The sequence below is a fragment of the Haemaphysalis longicornis genome, unplaced genomic scaffold (genome assembly GCF_048455015.1).
Source record: "Haemaphysalis longicornis isolate Haplotype H1 unplaced genomic scaffold, Haemaphysalis longicornis Haplotype H1 scaffold_2, whole genome shotgun sequence".
NCBI lineage: Eukaryota > Metazoa > Arthropoda > Arachnida > Ixodida > Ixodidae > Haemaphysalis > Haemaphysalis longicornis.
Window position 1 is genome coordinate 279031993 of NW_027526295.1, and position 23120 is coordinate 279055112.

A 23120-nucleotide genomic window follows, 5' to 3' on the forward strand; every position below is an offset into this window, starting at 1 on the left:
GGCAATGAGGTTCGAAATGCACGCATGAATGAGTAACTTCCGGGTCTTTGTTATTCGCAAGGAAATGCTGGATTTCTTTATGGCCAGTTGACACAACCGTCAGAAGCCGATGCAGACACGGTGGCTATTCCGAAAGTAAAGCCTCTTATTTGGCTATACCAAAATATTGCTCATATAACTTTCTCATACAGGTGGCCCTGCCTTGAGGTTCCTTTTTGTAAAAAAAATCGCGCGTCTCTCATCCGTGGAAGGCCTCTTTTTTTAAGGTAATCAGACCCGTAATTGTGGCATCCCCGATGACGATGTTGTTGCTGCTGAGTTTACTGGTAACTCATGCAGGTGCCGACAGATTTTCGTTCCGTGACGTTTCTGTTCTCTTGTAAGCACCGGTGGGGACCCACGTCGCAGAAACTTCATGTAAACCATGATTTTTAAGCGTGTAATCCAAGGCATTACATTTGACATTCAGCTGTGCACGCAAGTTAGGAGGCCATAATCTCCCAATCAGCTAGATCCGATGATCGAAGCGCTGGTCATTGCGAGGGACGGTAGGTGAGCGGGACGCCGAGGCGTGTCATGTACCCATCTTTCTGACCCCTTCTGATATTCGCATGGCCTCGCTTGTTATACCCATCCTTCTGACCCCTTCACGGGGCCTCACTGGCTTGTTATGCCCATCTTTCTGACCTCTTCTGATACTCGCGTGGCCTCACTTGCTTGTTATACTCATCCTTCTGACCTCATCTGACATTCAAGTGGCCTTAGTTGCTTGTTATACTCAACCTTCTGACCTCACCTGACATTCAGGTGGCCTCACTTGCTTGTTATACCCATTCTTCTGACCTCACCTGACATTCACATCGCCTCACTTGCTTGTTATTCCCATCATTGTGACCTCACCTGACATTCACATGGCCTCACTTGCTTCTTATGCCCATCTTTCTGACCCCTTCTGATATTCCCGTAGCCTCACTTGCTTGTTCTACCCCTCCTTCTGACCTCATCTGACATTCACATGGCCTCACTTGCTTCTTATGCCCATCTTTCTGACACTTTCTGATATTCACGTAGCCTCACTTGCTTGTTATACCCATCCTTCTGACCTCATCTGACATTCACGTGGCCTTAGTTGCTTGTTATACTCAACCTTCTGACCTCACCTGACATTCAGGTGGCCTCACTTGCTTGTTATACCCATTCTTCTGACCTCACCTGACATTCACATCGCCTCACTTGCTTGTTATTCCCATCATTGTGACCTCACCTGACATTCACATGGCCTCACTTGCTTCTTATGCCCATCTTTCTGACCCCTTCTGATATTCACGTAGCCTCACTTGCTTGTTCTACCCATCCTTCTGACCTCATCTGACATTCACGTGGCCTCACTGGCTTGTTATGCCCATCCTTCTGACCCCTTCTGATATTCACACAGCCTCACTGGCTCGTTATGCCCATCCTTTGACCCCTTCTTATATTCACACGGCCTCACCTCGTTTCACATCCGCTGCATCGTCTCTGTAGACTTCCTACAACGGTCGATGGATGTCAATGAAGGGTGTTTGTTTAGTATATGGAGAAACTTGATAATGCACCCTTATTTCGCCCGGATATATGCTCAAGACATGGTTTTGGTGGACTCCTGCTCTGCTGCTACCTGATGGACGACAAATAAATTAACAGGCTGTTAGCAAGAAGGTTGAACCTTTTGCTACAACGCCACCAACATCTGTCCGGCTTCAACGTTACGGGTCAACACGAAATATGAGGGCGTAGTACTTTTGGAATGACCCGCGCAATAAAATAAATGTTACTCAGTTTTAACCTGAATCGTAAACTTGCTCGGCCAAGAGAGCTAAAGAGTGAGAAGAGGGGAATAGCACCGAAGAAGGCGTAAGTGACGAAAAAGTAAAAATATCAATTAATAATTAAGAATCAGAAATGTGGATGTGTAGCGGACGTACGCTTCATACTCTTCCAATTGGCTTGTTCGTTTTTGCCTTTCTTAGGGGAAATTGCCCCATTGAAATGATAGCAGACATCGAAGAATAGTAAGCTTGGTGCACATCTTGCTAAAAAGAAAATATTTATCAGCAATAATTTGATGATAGGCAAAGTCCCTGACCCTGTCCGCTCGTCCCCCTCCCGAACCAGAAATATTTTTGAAGGGGGGCGGGGGGAGTGTTGTTTTCAGGGCATAATGAATGCTTATTTTAAGTATCCGCGCTACAAATGTCCATTTACGTAATAACGCTTGAAAAAAAAAATTGAAAGAGTTCCTCTGAAGGCCTAACTGTGCTGTTCGTCAGCGAGGAGGGCGTCCCGTTCGTGCGAATAAGGATTCCAGTAGGGTTCAGTTCGGTAGCCGCTGGAATAAGCAGCCCAGCTCGAGACCCCGAGCCACTCGCGAGAAACAAAGAGGAGGCCCGTCTGAGCAGAGCCGTCGTGTCCCGCGGGGTGCAGCAGTTCGGGACGTCCTGCTCGCCTCTTCGCATGCGGTGGCGGCCGCAGCGCGAGCGGGGTAGTTGCGCGGGCTTGGTTTCGGCAAAAGTCGAAACGATTCCGATTTTTTCTCCTGCTTCTTTTCTTATTGGAGCGCCCCCTGGAACAGGTTTACAGCGGCGGCGGCGGCGCAGGGCCTCCGCTTCTGCGTCCCGAGGGGTCAGACAAGGTCACAAGAGGTCACTGGCCAGCTCCGCTTAACGGCACACCGGGTGCCGCTTAGCGTCACAGTGGGCCGCGAGGGTGTTTATGTGCACTGCGCGCGCGTTGCCCGAGAGCATGTCTTCACGCGGTGCGCGCAGGGCTTGAAAGAGGGCGTGCTCCGCGCCTTGGCCGCGCTGTTTCCCTGCTCGGCGTACTCGGGATCGGTTTCCAGCCGCGACGACTGCCGAGTCCAAGGCGTGATGGCCGGAATTTCTCACAGACGAAAGGGCGGGAAAGCGATTCTCTCTCTTGCTGAAACGGGCCTCGTTTGCGAGGGTGCTGGGGCAATTTATTGCGCTTCGTCTGACCTCAGAATCCGGCACGGAGAACGTGCAACTCAGTCCGCCCTCTCTTGTCTTTTTGCAGTGCCGCTGCCATTTTCCCGTATTCTGCCGTATGTACCAACATTCATTTATTTTGCTTGCTTTGCCCCGTGTCTGTTATGAAATTCAGAATGTCTTATCTTTGTTGTTGGTAATCGATTAGAGAGCACAGCACCAAAAGCATGAAAAAGAAATATGATAAATCGAGGCGGTAAAAGCCCACTAAATTGAAGTTGTCAGTCTTATACTCGTCTGCATTGTATTAGTTCAACACGCGCAAGCATTTGTTTACCTATTTAGTCGAAGTCCAGAGCGAGCTATAACCCCTAGTGCTCGGATAAAGCGAAAACAACCTTTGCTGCCACTTTGGGGGCTATCACTGTGACTTCGTATCGCACCTTAAAGTGGTTTGACGCTATTCTAGCCTTCCAGATTCTATTAACCGCCTACCTTGCGAGTCACGTCAACTATTTTTTTTTTCTTTCGATCCCACCGTTTAAACGTTCTCTCATTCAAATATGCTCCGCCCAGGCTTTCCTTTCTAAGTCGTAAGTGTCGAAGTCGCCAAACTGCGATGAAAGATGATGTGCTGGGAAAACGGAACTTCACACGCATATCGCACATGGGAGAAATTGGGGTGAACAGCCCTCATTTTTATTCCGACTGACACATTTAGAAAATGTTTATTGGTCACTTCAGCGTCCCTTCGCGCGATCTGACTTGCGTATTATCAGCAGGATATGGGAACTTGCCTCTCCCCGACACACCCATCTTACATCGTCTGATACTGGGTCGACGTCCTTTCCGATTTTCTAAAATTAAGGATCTGTTGTTTTATCTTTGGAGACAAATTATAGATTAAAATGATTAACTCTTCACGAAGGTCACCTCTATCGCTACCGTCTCACAACGTTTGAATTGTGAGGGGGTAAACTTATTGTCGTGTTCCCGTAATGTTCCTGGCAACAGCCTGCACAGCTCAATAACAGATTTTGACGTTGAATACGAGGTTATTTCCAGAATTTTCGGTGTATATATCCCATACGAGAGGTAATTCAGCGAGAGCAAAAAAAACTTAGGCATGCTAAACTAGAATGACGTGGGAGCTTGGGTGCGCATACCCCATCAGTCGTACTCTCCGACGCCTTTCCCATGAAGGAACATCGGTGAATTTATTAGCACCGGTCCAATATGTTATCCGTAGCATCATCTCACGAGTACGATATTATAATGAGAACTAAGAAGGAAACGAGTTATATCAGCGCTACAAGCGAAAGGCATAAATGATCTCAAAAGCATAGACTGACATCCTTTATGCAGGGATGAAGAAGCGTCCAAGATGGGCCCTCCTTGAGTCAAAGTGGATGCAGTCGAACCTCGTTAAAACTAAGTAGCATCAGGACAGAAAATTAGTTCGTTATAACCAATATTCGTTATCGGCTGTAAAGAAATCGGCTATAACAAATCGACAATACTTGATACAAAATATGACAATACTTGACACAAAAATACTTGCTACAAAAATGCATTTTTTGAGGCTTCGAACCCAGTATACACAAGGTATACTTTCCTTTATACCTTACCTTTCTTACCTTACCAAAGGTATACCTTACCTTTCTCCTTGTTGCATTTCGAGCTCAATGAACCGGAGCATGAGTACGTAAAATTACAACAGAACGGAGTTCACTTGAGAAAACAGGACTGCGTCCTTATTTATTTGATGAAGGATGTGATCTTCGTCTGGCGGATACTCCCAGCAATGAGCAGGATCAAGTTTTCCACAGCGTCCACGAACAAAAGGGCCTTTATACTTCTGCAGATTAGGACTACGGGGTAGGGGGGTTCAAATGAGCTTCTCAGCCTCCTGGTCAATTATTTCTCCGGTTTCAGTTTCGTTATAAAAGAATAAGTGTCATTGAAATAAAGCGTGACCAACCAGTCTGTATCTAGTTCGCTATAGCTGATAATTCGCTATATCAGTGTTCGTTATAGCGAGGTTCTACTGTATCATGAAATTATGAAAAAAAAAAAAAAAAGAAACCCGCAGACAGTTTACTTTCAAGAGTTACGAGCTGCTCTCTCGTCGTATACTGTATGTGCCTGTTGTATACCTAGGGGCAGATAGCCTGAAGGCGCTGCATACAAGCACATAGCCAAGTGCCGATGAGCAGTTGTGAAAGCAGGCATGTAGAGCAGTGGCTTCCCCGCTGTGGCAGCAGCGACAAATCAAGCGTGACGACGATGGCTCGTGCCGCCGTCGCGCCGCAGCCGTTCGACTCCCCGCCACGCTCGCTCCGCGTGGCTTTTTCGAGCACGTGCCGCATCTGCACGTGCTCGGGGAGCGGCGCCTGACGATGTCGCCGCCGCTGGCGCGCGCTATGAACGCCCTGGCCGCGCGTGCTACGCGGCGCTCGTCCCCAGGCCCCGCCTTTCTTGCCGCGTCTATCATTTTAATTCCCTCCGTGGAGCTCTTCCTCTCCCGGCGTGAGTAGCGACGATCGCGTCCTCTGGCGGCAGCCGAACCCGTCCACCTCCTCTCCACCCCCGATATGCAAATCAGTTGCCCCGGGCGTGCACGAGATGGCGCCGCGCTTACCGCCGCCATCTGCCCGTGGCAGCGAAACGGCGCCGCCGCCGATACCCAGTGAACGCGCAGGCGCTCGAACATTTAATCACAATCGGTAGCGTCCTCTGCGGTACACCCCGCATCAGCAAACCTCAACCCTAGACTCCCACATTTGTAAGAGGTGAATGCTCTCAATATAGGAGACAGTGGATTCGCCCGAATTTTAGGCTGGCGCCCTTTTGTCATTCAATGGGCTCCACCGCGTCAAAAAAAAAAAAAAAAAAAACATAATCTGAAAGAAGCAGAAAAGTTTGCTTTGACTTTTGTAACGCTTTGGGGCGAGATGTACGGGATGAAAAAATAAAGCAGTATCAGCTGACCGGAAAAACAATGCGCCAGTGACGCATTGTCACAGGAAAGAACGCGCCATTTACGAGATTCTTCGTTTCTGTTGTGATGGCCGCAAAACTGCAGAATTATCCGGCCTCGTTCGCACCGGAATCATACGGGACGTAGAATTTTTGTCGAATATCAGGAATTTAAACGGATTTTCCGATTATCCACGACTTTCGGTGAACGGATCTCCCGCATAATCACACGTTATTCGCCCCGCTGAGTAATTATTTTCGTATTGCTGTCTGCCCACCGCAGCCCACCGCTAAATACAGGAACCTCAACACGTAACTCACTTTCCAAGACACCAACAGGACTGGTTATGCAATGACACAACCACAGTGTTTAGAAAGGTTATCAGAGCGATTATATGGGACGCTGTCCCGATCTTTTGCGCTCAAGAAAACGACGCTTTCGCGAGAAGTGTCTCGCTTGATGGCGCCCTTTATTGCGCGACGTAAGTGCCCTTTCATTACGTCGCATTGCCCGCTTGCTGCCGTAGTGTTCAACTGAAGCACCCGCTGTTAAGGCAAGAAAGACAATTGGCTATACGACAAAGTACTATGGGCAGTTTAGCTGTAGCTAACAATTTTTGTTAACGTCTTGAACGGCACGTATACGCAACCCAGCCGTGTGGGGGTTGGTGGACGGACGAACGTGCACGTTAAGACTGCGATTCAACAAATGAGGCGTGGAGGCTGTGCTCGGAGAGGGAGCGCGCGAATGATTCCCGGGCAGCGAAGCAAGACTGGCCCCAGTTTTGCGATAAAAGAAGGAGCCAAGGGTTGAACGAGAGAGACGCACTTAACAGGAAATGGCCGCCGAGCAATTATACGGCCGGAATAATGAACTCGTTAATTTAAGAGCCCAGCCCTGCCCTCCCGATGGGTGCGCTTAACGGAGAAGAGTTGATTGCCGCTACGTAGCAAACGCCGCGGTCATTTCTGAAAGCAGTTGAACGGTCATTAGCCGACGACTACTGAGGACAACGCCACGTGCGCCTGCTCTTCAAGTTGAAGAAGGAACGGAATGATTTTTTTTTCGTTTAAATTTGCTTTTTGCTAGGTGTGGTCGCTGATAAAATTGAGCCTTGTGCACTTTTCCTCTCTCTCTCCTTTCCATGGTGGTGGGTGGGAGGGGGGGGGGGGGGGGGAATCGGTCTCGTTCTATTAACTCGGTCGCGAGCCTGCATGCAATCACTGTGTCCAGTGGACAACGCAAGGCGCGCGCCCCCACGCACAAACTTTTGTATTGCCGAGGATCTCCCGCGGAAATCATTTCCGCGGCAATTATTTTACCGCCCGCACCACGGAGCTCTTAAAGTGTGTGAATTTGGCGCGTTTTCTTTTTTTCTTTTTTGCATGGAATGAAGAGAATCGCGAGATTATCGTTTCCTCGATCACAACTTATAGACCCGAACCGCTTTTCTAAGCCTCTCGTGGAAACGCTGCTGTTTGAAACTCACGTGAAGCGCCCAATACGGAAAAGCGCAAAGATTTAACCCAAACGCAACGTGCGGAATAACAACCAGAGCCAAGACTCGTTCAAAAACACCTGCCATTTTCCAGGAAGTGCGGAGCACCGCTGGTGCGTTTCCGCGCTCCTGCAATCGACCACCCTGTTTTCGCCCAGTAGTATTATAATATACGTTGGAGAAACTGAGTATCAGCAGTTCCATTTACATGCACCGTTCATGCGGCCACGGCAGCCGTGTGCAAGGCTTAGTTGTATAGGGGTTTACTGAACGTGGTGCTGTGACCAATGTCCCTCCTTAGTAAAGCCCCTTTATAGCTTAGTTAAGTGGTGTATTTGTTATACCCAATATTATGGCCCGTAACTTAACTTTTGTTTCGAAGTGCTTTTTTTTTTTTTCTGCGTGCCTAGAGTTTAGGCTGCACTAAGGATGATCGTGTGACACCACGGATCGGATCCGCGCATAAGCTACAGTGACATCACCAAATACACCAAGTCAACATCGTGTGGACCCTTGCCCACTCCTCATTGAGGGGTAACAATTTCGCCCATCAACAGGCACGAGATCTGGCCCACCGAGCTGCTGAGTTTCCGGCAGCCCCCTCAATTCTCCTAACCGAACAAGAAATCACCGAGTATTACTGTCGATACGAGGCAGGCACTACCAAGCCCTCACACATCAGTTAGTGAAAGTGGAGAAGTTACGTGGAGGCAAATTCAAGCAGGCACTTTCTTACACCTCGTAAGAATGAATTTATTGTTGCCGATAGTACGCAGCCGAATGAAAATTCTGTGATCAATTAGGTACGCTCCACCATATCAGTGTGGACTGCGAGAAAACCCCCGACCTACCTACCATCCCTTCCCAACGCCCTTTCCACTGAGCAGTGGGAGATGCTGTTGTCTAGCGGTCGCATGGAGGACCAAGCACTCCTTGCAACCCGGGCTACGACGGCGCGTCAACACCTGGCTTCCTGAACTAAGCATCCACTCCTACCTTTACAGCTCAATCAATGTCTCATCTCGCTCCCTCTCTCTCGGATCCTCGCAAAAATACCTGAATAGTACGCGGACCCCTTGGACTGAAAACGACCACCGGTACCTGGACGGAGGTCATCACAATAATAAAGATTGCTGTCTCTCTCTCGCGACTTATACCCGCCGCGGTGGTTCAGTGATAGCTATGGCTTTGTGCTGCTGAGCACAAGGACGCGGATTCGCTTCCCGGCCGCGGCGGCAGCTTTTCTGATGGAGGCGAACGGCAAAAACGCCCATGTATTCGAGATTTAGGCGCACGTTAAAGATCGGCAGGTGGTCTAAAGTTAATCCGGAGCCCTGCCTCATCGCCTGTGTAGCGTCGGCGCGTTAATTAAACCCTGCAATCAATCAATCTTGCGACTTGCGTTCATGATCACTTTCGTACTTTAGCTTCTATTTTGTAAATAATCTGGGGCTGAGTATAGCGCCGTGGCTGTTATTAATTGTGCACTGGTAAGCTGGGGGGTCAACCTCTAAATTGCGCGCGGAATCTATTCTGCTATGGTTTATGGAATCTGACCACGCAATGTTGTACTAATGCGCCGGATTACACGGACAGGTACGTATTTGTGATATCGCTCGTCATACAAGTACACTCGTTCGTATAAGTCGAGCAAAGCTGCGTGATACATGAACCACATAAGCAGAGCGGTCCTATAGGTGACCGGTAAAAAGCGCAAAAGCTCATGGGTGCGTCGTCTGCTCTGCCACTTTCGGTTCGAGATCTCGCCTGGCCTCCCGTACACCGACGGCTTTTACGCGTGCGTGTGCGTGTTGTTTATTCCTCACAGAGTGCTTACCTTTCAGACGACCCCATAATAGGATTCATCGTTGTTATGTATTGAATGCGCGATGCACGAACGTTTTTGTTTTCTGTGGAAAAAGATAAACACGAGCACACGCTCGCGTGAAAGCGGCCGGCCTACAGGAGGCCTGGAGAGCTTTCGAACCGGAAGGGGCGGGACTCCGCGGGAGCAGACAATGCACCCATGAGCCCTTGCGCTTTTTACCGGTCACCTATAGACAACGCAGTGTAGGAACCTGCAGTGCTGTGTTGGAACCACTGATGGTTGCGTACTGACTAGTTATTTATTTATTTATATAATTTTGTTACTTTATAACGAATATACTCTATCAATAACTTTATTAATTAATAACGTTATTAATATGTATTGGTTTTTTGCGATGATGTTAAGCAATACTTGCGGATTAGGGTAAACATTTGACAAAGACCGATCTGGTTGTAAAGTTACGACTGAGAAATAAAATAACAGGCTCCAATCAAAAGTACGATAAATGACGAACCCGAAGTTTCAAAACCCGCTCCGTTCCTTTCTCAGGGTTGGCTGTAGCCACGCTGCAGCGGCGTCTCTCAAAAAAGATTTTTGCCGTGGAGCGCATCCCGTGCGTGTACCCAGTCGGGAGGGAACTTCCAAGGGAGTGATTAAGGTTTTGCGGAGTTAGGCGGAATGGGCCATGGCTCAAGTACACACTGTAAAAAAAATTTGGTCAAAATGACGGAAAAGTTCTGGCAGCTCTATTTCCAAGCGGTTGGCTGTCAAATTGACGGGTGGTCGTCAATACCAAATGATGGCGTTTTTCTTACTTGTCATCCTGAAATACAAATTTGTCGTCAAAATGACGGGCTGACGTTTTTTCATTACGTCATTTTGACGTTTCCTTGTCAATATGAAATACAAATGGCCCGTCAATATGACGGCCTGAGGGTTTCACAGCAAACCGTCATTTAGACGTCAAATTTAAGTAAAATGTAGTCTTCGGCTGAACTGCCCAATTTTCACATTCTGTGGGCAGTAACTGATAAAAGATGCTACGACGATTAGCTTCAGTGCTCACGTATTTATTGCTGCAGAATGGTACATAGCAGAATGGATGAAGGAATGCGCAGCAGACTTGTGGCTTTCCTGTTGATTTCCTGAAAAGCCATTGGCCACAGCACCTGAAAAATAGAACAGTTGGTATTGTGATTAGGTGGAACATGATATTAATGGTATTTGGACAAAATTACATATAATAGACAACAAAAAGGGATCAACCTACACAAAAGCAGGTGGTGGACAATGCAAACAAATATGACAATATGTTAATCCAATCGAAACAGCATCTTTTCCGTTAGCTTTAGGAAGACCGCAACTTTTCAAGAATACTAGCTGTGCAAAAGTTAAATGGAAAAAGTTTGGTACACGTAGTATGTGCATAAAACTGGCGTAAAAAGATAAAAAATAACAACCACATTTCAATAAGCCACGTCGCGCTGTGTAACCACAGAACAAAGGAAGCTGCCAGAAAGTCACAGTAGCTTTCTTTAGTACGTGGCCGCAACGATGAGAAAGTTAATAAAACTTTAACCGTTATCGAGATGAAGTTGTTCCACACTCATTTACCTTTGCAAACTCAATCGTCAGAGTGAGAGTGGCCGTGTCGGTAACAGACGTTGAACATGAAGAATCCACGATGACGGGTGACACTTCCTGCTTCACAGTATTGTGGTGCCGTCGGCTGCTATGAAGACCCGCTAGAGTCCACCCATCTTCGAGCCTGCATGGCGACAAAATTACTGCACTTACGTACCGTCGCAGTTGAAGGAGCGATGCAACGATCGCGAGTAACAGTTATACGTACTTTGCACAAGAAGGCGACGCACGAGAGAAAAAGACGCGCAGAGTTTACATGTGTCCAGAAGCTTTTGGCCCGTAAAGTTTAAGCAGTCGTTAGTCTGCTCCTTTCTGCCCTTTGCACGACCCGATGAAAGAGTCGACAGCCCCCTACCCTTCCCCACCCCAACTTTCGGAAACAGTGCTGCGGCGCGAACAAGCGACAAGTCATTGCTTATTACCGAGTTTCGGCGGGTGCGCGGGCACGATCAAAAGCGTTGTTTCGCGCAAAATTATATTACAACAATACATACTCGTCGTGCACTTAACAAAATGCCCGCCTACTGCGGTGCCGAAATCAGCCGCTGTCTATTCCCGCCCATTTCTTCCCATGTCGACATTTCGAAACTGTGTCAGTTGGAGACAAAACTCATCAAAACGCAAACGCGTTTCCTGTTTGGGGGCAATTAAAAGTGCTAGAAAAAGTAAAAGCTCCAGGCCGTGCAGCGGCCGGCGCGATGGTGGTCATCGTTCTCACGGCGCAGTTATCCCTCGCCGACCGCTCCACCGACGAGCGTGCTGCCCTGTTCAAGCTACAGATGCAGAAACACGGTTCCAGTTTCTGACACGACGGTCCTCATAGTATTCGAGCCAATATACTCTGCACACTTGAACTTGCTTCACAATTATTGCGTTCGCAGATTTTAGTTATTATTATTTATTTTTTTGCAAGGAAAAATCTCTTGATGCTGTAAATCGTTCACTTACCGCTATCAGATGCACTTGCTCTGTTGCTGCAGCTCCGCGCGCACGGCTGCTTGCTGAAGGAGACCAGAAAAGAGACGTTTGCTCCGTCGCAGTTTCAAAGAAGTATGTGTGAGCCCCCGACATGGGAAAGGAGGGCAACCCAGACGCTTTCCGAAAACAGAAGAAAATGTCCCTTCCTTTCTCCTCCCCCGATCGCGCGGGCGGCGGCGGCCGCCGCGACGGGAGACAAAGGAAGCGTCCCTGGAAGGACCCCCCACTCCCCCCAGCAACAGGCAGCGGTGCCTCTCGGAAGGGTCCCCTACAAAGGAAGCGTTCTTCGACAATCCGGCGTCGAACAAGAGAAAAAGCAAAAGGCCCCACCGGCGACTGCGAGAGCCGCCTTGGGCGGCCAATCAGAGTGCTGTATTACTGAAGTCAGTTTGTTTGTTTCCTTTCGCTCCTTGTTCTATCCCCTCTCCCATCGAGTTGACGGCGAAACAACAGTCTTCACCATTGACGTCGACTTCCTGTCAAAAATCACGGTCACTTGGCCGTAAAAGTGACGGCCAGTTTTTACAGTGCAAGTCTCTTCCCCCAGTTGGTTTTGTTCTTAGGTAGGGCTGTTCAGGCGATGCCCATTTCATGGTCGAATTTCTCGCAGTGCTGGGTGCATGACGGCGCGAGGATCTAGCTCTGTTTTGCTTCCGGACGTCGATCGTCTAGTGAGAGACCTGAGATGGTTGCCCTTTCTTAAAGATCCACCAATGGATCTCTAACTTTTTTATAACCAAGCTGTAATAGGCACTCTTCCTTGTTTTTTTGTTTTTGTTTTTGTTTTTTCGTCCGCAGGACGGGGAAAGCCGCTCGCTTCTTTAGTTCCGGGGCCAGTGTTCTCCGCACGGGCCGTGACTGACCGCACATGTTCTTCGCGCTCCGTCAGAGCGCCTGTTTACCTTTGGTGCCTTATATTTTGAATAAAATGGCGTATATTGTTCCTGGCGAAAAGCTTCTTCCGAGCATTGCACTTGTATTTAGAAGTGAAGGCGACTTTAAAAAGGGCGGTGTAAAGTTTGTATTTGTCCGTTGTCCGTTGATGATGATTTCGGGTTTAATGGCGCAAGGCCGACAAAGGCAAAGAGCGCCATGACAATGGAGAAAGATATGAGAAGTATTTGTAAAAGAGGCACTAGTTTAAAAACTTTACTCAGGGGGTTGGTGTATAGGGCCATAATTAAAGCATAGTGAGTACACTAAGAGAAATGGTGTAGAGTCGTATTAAAACAGTGAGTTCAAGCACCTAAGGTGTAAAGCCTCAGGTTCCACCACCGTTTTAAAACACATAATGCACGCAGGTGAGGTTATGGGCTATATGATATGTATTTTAAAAAGACTATATCTGCTATGTAACTAAAAACTTTTCTGAAAGAGTAAGTAAGTAAGTATTGTTGAATAAGGCGGACTTAGCCTTGCATAGCTGCCGGCAATTGCTCCGCCTAATCGTCCCCAATACCATATCAAAACTCTCAAAGTCATCACACCTCACTTAGTCCTAAAATAACAGACACACAATGTTCACCACACCTCATTTAGTCCTGTGGACTGCAAGAATCCGAGTAGGAGATGAGACCCCTCTCTTCGCACAATCCAGTGGTCCCTAGGAAAAATAATGTCCTCCGGTGTAGCATGGGGCACTCCTAACTTCTGGAGATCACGAAAAAGTTCGTCCGCTCAGGGTTGGTTTTGGAGCAGTTAATAATGAAGTGGTCAATGTCACCAGTCACACTGCACGAGGGGCACAAAGGGGATGACACAATGTTGCTTTTATGTAGCCAAGCTAGTGTACGGGCTGAGTCTGTTCTTACTCGGTGGAGCAGACAGGCTTCGGCTCTTTTCAGGCCTTTCGTCACGACTGGTTGATGTACTGGTCGCCACAGCTGCCTAAAGTGCTCGCGAACAGTCGGTTTCTGTATGCCTTGGAAATCGCACCGCATTTGCACTGTCCTTGTAGAAGATAAGGCGTCCTTGGCTAAGCTGTCAGCATGTTCGTTTCCCGCTACACCGACGTGCGACTGGATCCACTGGAATTGCTCGGTGAAGCCTTCATGCTTAAGCCGCTTTAGTAGAACTAGGGATCGCTGACAGGTCTTTTCAACAGGTATACCCCGCTGCAACAAGTGAAGGGCTGACTTTGAATCGCTGAATATTGTGACTTTTTTCCTTTCAAACGATGACAGTTGGCTCAACACAGCTTCTATATAACACACTCACTCGCTGTAGATGAAACCAAAGGTGTCACCCTGGCAGCCCACGAAATATTCAAACTGGGTATGAAAAAAGCCCCCGCGCGCACACCACTTTTTGCGTCAACCGATCCATCAGTGTATATGTGCAGAGAGTTCCCCGTATTCCCGTTCCAAATGCTCCAGCACCAGCGATCGTGCTTCAGCAATAGGTGTACAACGCTTCGAGCGCATATGAGGGATGGTCAATGCACAATCCACACTCTCGTGGGATCAAGGCGGGTCCTAAGTAGCCCTTTTCCCAGGCCATTTGGGACACAGCACTCTAAGAGTGTTTAGGGTTGCATGAGCACGAGACTCTACCCTTAACCGTAGATGCCGCAGTAATGCTAAGCCAGCACTTGTTTCTCCGAGGCGCAGCACTTGCATAAGCAAACGTTGAGACGCCTGAAGACGAAGAGGTGTTGACTGCGCCTCATGCAGGAACATGGGATGGTCTGATAAAAATAATGAAGGGTGCAAGGGAATGTTATATATGTAAGCTTCATTAAAATGACGTTTCCTTTCGATGTTGTGCACATCACACTCAATAAGCACATGAAGGACAGAAAACTGACCCCCACATCGATGGCACTGTGGCTTGTCTGTGTCAGTTAACAAGTGTGAATGCGTGATGTGTGTGTGACCGATTCTAAGCCTGCCTAAAGCCACCTCTATGGATCTGGTATGTTTCTCGGCAGGAGGCTTTTCTATTTTAGGTTTAATAACATGTAATTTATTATTAATTGCTTTATCCCACTGTTGTTGCCAGTGGTTTCAAAGCTTCCTCCTCACAAATGGTTTTAGGTCTTGATATGGAACAATGTTTATGTCTATGGTGTCACGAAGGGCAGCTTCTGCAGCACTTTGGTCGGCGGCTTCATTTCCCGCAACGCCACAGTGGCCCGGAACCCAGCACACTGTGACAACAAGCTTGAGACTATAAGCCGAGTACAGAGCTCTTAAAACATCGTTAAAAGTTGGGTTTCCACTAGACTCCAGAGATGAAAGCTTTGAAACAACACTCAGAGAGTCTGTGTATATGACTGAGCTCTTAATTTTTAGTTGGAGAATGTGGTTCAAGGCTAGCAGGATACCATATGCCTCTGCAGTAAATATAATAGTGCTCCTGTTCATTGTTTTGGACGAAGTGAATAGGGGCCATTTGCAGCACAAGACACAGCTGCAGAAGTCTTCGAGGCATCCGTGTAGAATTCGGCTGCCCTGTATTTGTCCCTGAGTGACAGAAAGTGCCGAGCAATAACGAAGTTTGGTACATTTTTATTTTGTATTTCTCTGAGGGTCATGTCACATTGAATTGGGAAGTGTCCCAAGCAGCAACCAACTCATGAATAGAGGTGCAATAAACATCAGTAAGAGGAACTTGGAAGTCCTTTACGAGACGTGACACTGCTAATGGAAAGGGAGGTGCTATGGATGGTCGTTTTTCAAGAAATGGAATACTAGTGTTATTCTTCATGATGATGTTCAAAGGGAAGTGATCCTTCAGAGAAGTGATCTTTGCAGCATACATCAGAGCTGTGTAAGTGCGCTGGTACTTTAAGGACCACTTATTGGATTCAACATGAAGGAATGGAATGGGGCTCGTTCGATATGCACCTGTGGCCAAGCGAAGCCCCAAATTGTTTACTGGGTCCAACATTTTCAGTACTGTTCTGCTTGCATACTGGTATAAATACATCCATAGTCTATCCTTGACCTCACAAGGCTATCTAAAAGTACGAGCAGACACTTCGTGTCAATTCCCCATGACTGATGGAATAGCACTTTTAAAATGTTCATAGTTTTCAGGCACAGTGATTCTTTAGGAATTTGATATGCGGAATGAATGTGAGTTTGTGGTTAAGTAAAATAACTTGAAACTTGTGCTCATTTTTCACAGTATGAGCTGACCTTGTAGGGTAATGCAGGGAAGGGGATGGACACCGCGTTGCCTGGAAAATGCCACAACAGTGCTTTTATCAGCGTTAAATGTAAGCCCGTTTTTCTCAGCCCATGTAACCAGTCTGTTGACACTTAATTGAATCTGGCGTTCACATATAGATGAATTAAAGGACTTAAAACTAACTTAAGGAGTACAAGACAGTTTGGGGTAGAACATTTTTTAGCGAATTCATTTTAACAAAGAAAACTCAACACTTCCCCCTAGGGTACACCATTTTCTTGAACAAAGGTTCTGGACAGCACATTACCCGCTCGAACACGAAATGTGCGATCAGAGTGACAGTCCTTAACAACACTGAGCATAAAACCGGTAAGGTCCAATGACTGCAAATCCAGCAACACATCGTATCGCCATGTTCTGTCATATGCCTTCTCCATGTCAAAGAACACAGAGAAGCAGTGTTGTTTATGATGAAGGCATCTTTCACGTGCGATTCAAAAGCAACCAGACTATCTGTAGTTGCTCTTCCGGACCTACAACCCGTCTGATTTTTGTCTAAAACACAACAAAACTCGAGAAAATAAAAAAAGCCACCGATTTATCATTTTTTTCGAGGAGCTTACATAAACAGCTAGTCAAGGCGATAGGCCTGTAACTAGGAGCAAGACAGGGTTCTTTTCTTTCTTTAAGAAGTGGTACAACGATAGCGTCTTTCCAAGTTCTTGGAAAGTGACCTGTTTGCCATATTTTGTTATAAAGACCGAGTATTGCATGTGTCTAATCATGTCATAGCTAATTCTATCCGCTCCAGAGGCTGACTTACCACATGTCGCGAGTGCAACTGCACTCATCAATTCAAGCATGTAAAATGGGGCATTGTATCTTACATTCGAACGCTGTTGCACACGTAAGCGCTGAGGCTCAGCTGTATTCTTGTGCTGCTAAAAGTTTTGTGTATAGCGTGAAGAACTGAATACATGTTCAGAGTATTTCCCAAGAGCATCTGCTTGACCTTTTACAATGTTACCTACACTACTTACAATGGGAATAGGATGGGTCTTGTAGCCTTTTAGTTTCTTTATTCTAGTCCATACTTTCCTGCATAAGATTTTATAGACGATATCAACCTTGTCCAACTTTCATTTTTAGCTATACGACGTGCACGCTTTCCTTTGGCTTTTGCCCGTTTAAAGTTGAGCAGGCTGTCGGCCATGGATAGCGCCGTAAGAGTGCTCACGCCTTGTTCTGTTCAGACCGTGCACGCCCGCAGTCCTCATTCCACCATGGTCTGGGTTTAGGGAAAGTTTTTGATGTAATCTCGGGAATGCTTTTCTGCGCACAGTCAAGAATATGGGCCGTGATCAGAGACTCCGGCAGACCAGAGAAACCAGAGACTCCGGCAGCTGTTACCTGAAAGGGACGGCGTCCGAACGCAGCAGCGACAGTAGAAAGAAAACGGAAGGGTGAGCTGGAGGAGGACGGCACGTGAAACTATGGCATCATCTCTCTCACTACCTTCTTCTCACTCTTGCTTCATGCGTAGCCGCCAAGGAGCGCCCTCGCCCTCCCCAGACGCTGTTCAGTTTGCCGCTAATCCCAACAACGTGAACGCCGTTATCACACATTATGTGGTTTGCCCTTCTCACGAGGGCTTTGAATGAGCGCAGGTGGTAGACCCGCCGCTGGCGCTGTGCTCGTTGAGTACAGCGTCTGACTCCCCATCTCCTCGTGTTGGCATAGCTAATTCGGCAAGACGACTGGCTGTCGCTCCGTTTCTCTATTCGGGTCCAGGTTCAATTCCTGGAGGGGTGCCAGTAATTTCTTTCATTTTGCCAGGCGTTTTCTGCTGACGCGGCACGAAAATCTCCTTTACTGGTAGAGGTATACTGGTAAAAATACGGTAACGCCTCGTGAACACGGCGGAAATTGCCAACCGACGATCGGGCGCGGACGGTGAGCCTCAACGCGATGCCTGCCGGGACTTTTAATATCGCGAGGCGAAATGCGAAAGATGTCCGCGAAGCTATAGTACACAGTTCAGCTGTACACTTTCTCCGTGCCGCGGCCCGGTTCGAGCGGGAGTTCGTGGCCAACTAATCACCCACAAACAGCTCCGATGTTCATCCACTCTCACAGACTGGAATTGTACTACATTTTTGTTCTTTAAAAGGATCCCTTCAAACGACGTTAACAAAATATTTTGGCACAGGCTTTTGCTTTCTGTGTGCCCGTGGACGTAGGCACCCACGTCACTAACGAGATATTGTCAACGTGTGTGCATTAAAAATCCTCTACTTCGGCATCTGTCTTGAAAAGCGTTGCCGATAACTGCTGCAAGCTCTGGAACCCACCAACTTCGCTCGTGGCGCTGAAATGTCGCCTTCAATTTGGTCTGTTCGGTGTAACCTCAATGAGAGGCGTCAGCATCTTCGTTTGAGCTATCACACTTCGCCGCGAATGACGTGTTCCACTTGACGCCGGATAGGAGCCGCGGTTGCACTACGCGGGCGATCATTCTACTTTTTGTCATTTTTGAGAGACCACCCGCCCCGCGCGTATTCAAACACTTGAGCGTAAATCACGTTCGACCGGCGGAGCGCATCGCGCATTCATGAGGAGGCCCTAATGTCCGACAATCCGAAAGCCGTCATGCATGGCGCCTCTCCCGGCTGCTCATCGCGCTCACGAGAGGACATCATCACTCGCAGGCGTCGTGGCCGCGGCAGATGGCGCGGCCGGCGAACGCCACATCCAAGCCTCGTTGCATGCAGATGAGAGATCCAGCACAACGCATAATAATCACGCGAGCGTCAGTTTGAGGCCGCGCGCACACGCCGAGCTCCGCGCGCGGTCTGCCACTGAACTAACCACACTGCCGCCGCTCGCTCAGGGCAACAGAAAACCCGACCGGGAAGATAAAGGAGGAAGTGGGTGCGAGGGAAGAACAAATGTTCAGAGAAAAAGAAGCCAATCTGTCAAGGGAGAAAACGAACGCGCGCGGGCGCACGGTTCGAGGCAAGGGCATAAGAACACAAGAAGGCGAAAGTGCAGTCCGCGGCCCCCGTGAAGTTGGGAGGAAGAGTGTCGGATGTAGCGAGGGGGGGAGAGACGACGGAAAACTAGGCTGCCCGGAGCGTATCCTAAAACCACCGTAGCATGATGGATGATTTCAAGTGTACGGCACCACGACCCGGCCGCCGCTCGTGTCTGGCCGTCCCGCGACCGCCACTGCCCCCCGCGACTGCCCTCCACCCTCACCTCGCTAACTAAACCTTTTTTCTCCCCTGTGCTCCAGCCATGGTGCGGCGCCCGTTTCTTTCGTTCCCCGCCCGACAAAACGAACCCCACCGCATGCCCCCTCGTCGCTATCCCCAAGAGGGGCACCCCGTCTCCATACCGCAGGAACCCTGTGCGCGCCACGACGACTATGGGGTGGCCTGGGGCTTTTAAAATACAATAATAATGATAATAACTGAACCACGGGAGTCTGTCTACCAGTGCATTCTTTTCCCGGCAGTATTTCTTTGTGGTTTATCATTAGCCGCCTCCTTTTCAATTCGCCGAAACGGGTTAGCGGGAAAGAGCAGCGGCCTATTTCGTGCGAACGCTTCTCTTGGGCATGCTCTGTACCTTATTTTCCTCTTGCAAAAAGTAAATGTGTTGGAGGGAGGGACGTAGGAGTGGTTCTGTACAAGGCGAGCAAAGTGTGGCTTTTGCGAAGCCTAGTTTTATTTCCTCGCTTTGCAACTGCAGTTTCGCCTTGAAGTTCACTAATCGGCAGACAATACTTTTCTATAGGCAGCATTTTCTAGGGGCGAAGCACCTGAACGCCGACGCTTGTCCGGCGTCCGGCGTCCGTAGCACCGTGTAAATCGAAACATCTGTGAACAAAAGGTTCACAAAAGGTTAACAAGAACAAAAAAAATAAACGGTTCACAAAAGGTTATATATATATATATATATATATATATATATATATATATATATATATATATATATATATATATATATATATATATATATATATATATATATATATATATATATATATATATATATATATATATATATATATATATATAGAGAGAGAGAGAGAGAGAGAGAGAGAGAGAGAGAGAGAGAGAGAGAGAGAGAGTCGTGCTGCGCATGCGCGAGGAGCATTGGATTGGATTTGTTTGTATTGGATTGGAAATCGTTTTAAAAGAAGTAAGCACTCTCACGGGTGATTTACGGTAAGAACGATCCTCAGTGCTTCGCCCAGTCGTCATGATTCACTTCGTGGAGATGCGTGAATTTTTTTCTCTAAGTTGACGCCGGTATTTGCAGTTTCCGCTCATGAGTTTTGTTTAAATATGCGCAACGTTCTAGTAGCCCAACCTTTGTTTACAGTTTATCTATCAGCCGACTTCGGACAACGAGCCCTATTGTAAATTGTCCACTTTGCCTACAACACAGGCTTCCACACCTACTAACTATCAGACCCATTCCGTATACTCCATACCCTGGGTGAGGAGGTCAATAAAGTTTTTCCTAATTTAAATGCCAATAATTCTCTATATTCATTTTTTAGGACCTTGGAATCAACAAACGCCGTGGCTATGAATCCTACGATATGTAAGAAACCAAATCCTCAGAAAAGGGGCTAGGAGTTGTTCAACCGGCAGACATCGGAAACGAACTATTGTATATATGACTGAACGCCGATTCACAAAACTGCTGATGACGAAAAATATCAATGACAGGCCGCCACATTGTATGAAGTTGCTGATGTATGACTAATGGCAGCGATGTACAAGTCAAGACAATAAAGCAACTAGTATGCAGTTCTTAGAAATAACGAAAGAACACAGTTATGATGCTTTGTTTTATTTGCAGTGCACGAGCGATTTTCGAGTTGATAGATTTTTGATTGATTTTTTTTTTATTTAGGCAGAGTACAAGTACATCTCACAAAATAGTACAATTTTCAATCTTCTGCCCAGGTAAACGGGGCAAAAGGCGTTTGAGCCCGATGGATCGATCCCGATTGATCGAGCCCCATCAAGCCGCCTGACGAGGTCCCGTCACTGATGTAGCACAACGGCGACAGCACTAGTAAAGCACATTCAACAACCAGTGAATCAAATTATAAACATAAAACAAATCAAACGGCAATATAGGCAAACTATATCAGCAAGATTGTTGGTTATATAAAACAATGGCAAAGCACAAAAACAAAAACAGTATAATGATAACAGATATATACTACGCAAAAGGTAAAACGATTATCAAGTTTCGACCGAGGGATGCGAATAAAGAGGCCTTGACACTTTCTGAGGACCTCGAGCTTCCTATGATGCGTGAAAATTGAGGAGCACCCGGCTGAGTCGAGGCGTGGCCTTAGTGTATCAGGCAGACACTTGGAATTTAAAAAAAAAAGCGCACAGGAAGCAACTATTGTAGTGAGAACGAATAAGAGCATAAATTCAATAACAATCACTTTTTATAAAGGGTTTATTTGACTTAATTTTAAAAAAATGATACCGTTTCCAGCGGCTACGTAGCAGCATAGCATTGACTGTTGGTTGTGACGGCAATATCAAGAAAAAAAACAAAAAAACAATACCAGTTGCAAGAGAAGGTAGCTATCAAGGGCTTGAGGACCAAAACAGAAAAAATGCCGTACGGGTTCAAGGAATCAGTCCCAGCAGATAACATACCGTATATAGCACCGAGACTAGCCGCCAAGGGTTCGTACAAAGCCGAGGAATTACCATACCGAAGTAGTGCGGATGATGTGCGGGAAATGGCATAAGAAAAATTTCAAAAACGTTAAGAAAATTGTCGATCAAGGAGCAAATTCCAAACAGTATATTTGCTTGGCATACTTGGCAGTATATTCCAAACAGTATTTTGCTTGGAATACCAAGCAAAAAAGAGGGTTGGAGGAGGAGGGGAGCCGGGATCAACACATATGCTTTAGGACCATGAAGGCTTTTACAAAAAAAGTGGTGCGAAATATACAGAAAAGAGTGACACCGATCAGGCTCATTGAAGGCACATGGTTTAGCAAAGTTGTTGTATACTGCGATAAGGAAGGGTGTTTTGCGGTGGTCGTCATACAAGGCAACTTTAAAGCAATTGTGATGGTTAGGTCGACGGTTGTGGAAAAAGAGGCCCTTAAACTGAACGTGTCTGAATGTGTTCTTTAACGCCAAAACTCACAAAGCTGAATTCTCCTTTAGGATTATTGTGTAAGAGCAAAAAACGTGGCAGCATTGCCTATAGACAACTCTGCACTGGAGTTAAATATTCCACAGGTTTGGCTTGTCTGGGATAGTAGGACAGCACATAAATTCTTCTCACATACATGACCCAACGCGTAGGCTTTGTACATTCCGCAGAGTTCTTCTCACTTATTGCTTGCCCTTTAATTATCTCGTTCGTTACAAGGTGGCCAGTACTCCCCTCTGCCCAGCGTATAGAGTATTGTAAAACAATAATAACAATAACAACTTGCATCATCATCGTCATCACCACCTCTATTTTTCCAAAACGCAAATACGCGCTCACACCTAGCCCCTCTACGACTATAGCCCCATCTACTAATCTTTATATGGTTCAGCCTTTTCTTTCGTCGACCAGCGCCTTCTCTGACAGCAAGATGCCATCGACACCGTGTTTGTACCCATCATTTGTTTCTTTGAGAAATGACAATTGCTTCGGAAAGTCCTCCTTGCTGCGTTCCGCTTCTTCGTGAAAGAGGTGCCTCGGTCTCTTGCACCCGCATCCCCGAAAGGCCTCCGCAGCAGCAACAGCATCAACAGCACAAGAAGCACTGCCGAGGGACGGGGAGGGAGCAGAGGCCGGCGATCGCGCGACACAACGCCGCGCCATGCGTGGAGCAGGTGCGACAGGCAAGGTCAGCGCCGACGGTCGCGCTTGGTTGACCCGGCGGGCGCAGCGGCGGTTGTGCTCGAGTTATTCCGCGATCATTCGGGCACTTCGCCGACGGCGACGCTCTTCGCTCCGCGCTCTTTCTCCGACGGCGGAAGCGTCGTCGTTCTTGAGCGACACCTTCTACTCAGCAGAAGC

General features: G+C 47.4%; 1 protein-coding gene and 1 long non-coding RNA gene across 2 annotated transcripts in view; one reads left to right on the forward strand and one right to left on the reverse strand.

The window, feature by feature from the left end:
• LOC144170751 (uncharacterized) overlaps positions 1-23120 on the forward strand; it is a 492715-nt gene that overhangs the window by 256180 nt on the left and 213415 nt on the right. The gene's annotated exons all lie outside the window — the stretch shown is intronic.
• LOC144167803 (uncharacterized) lies at positions 10203-12330 on the reverse strand. The gene is made up of 3 exons (XR_013322122.1): positions 11883-12330; positions 10905-11058; positions 10203-10459 (listed from the first exon to the last, which is right to left on the reverse strand). It is a non-coding gene; the product is annotated as an uncharacterized LOC144167803 (long non-coding RNA).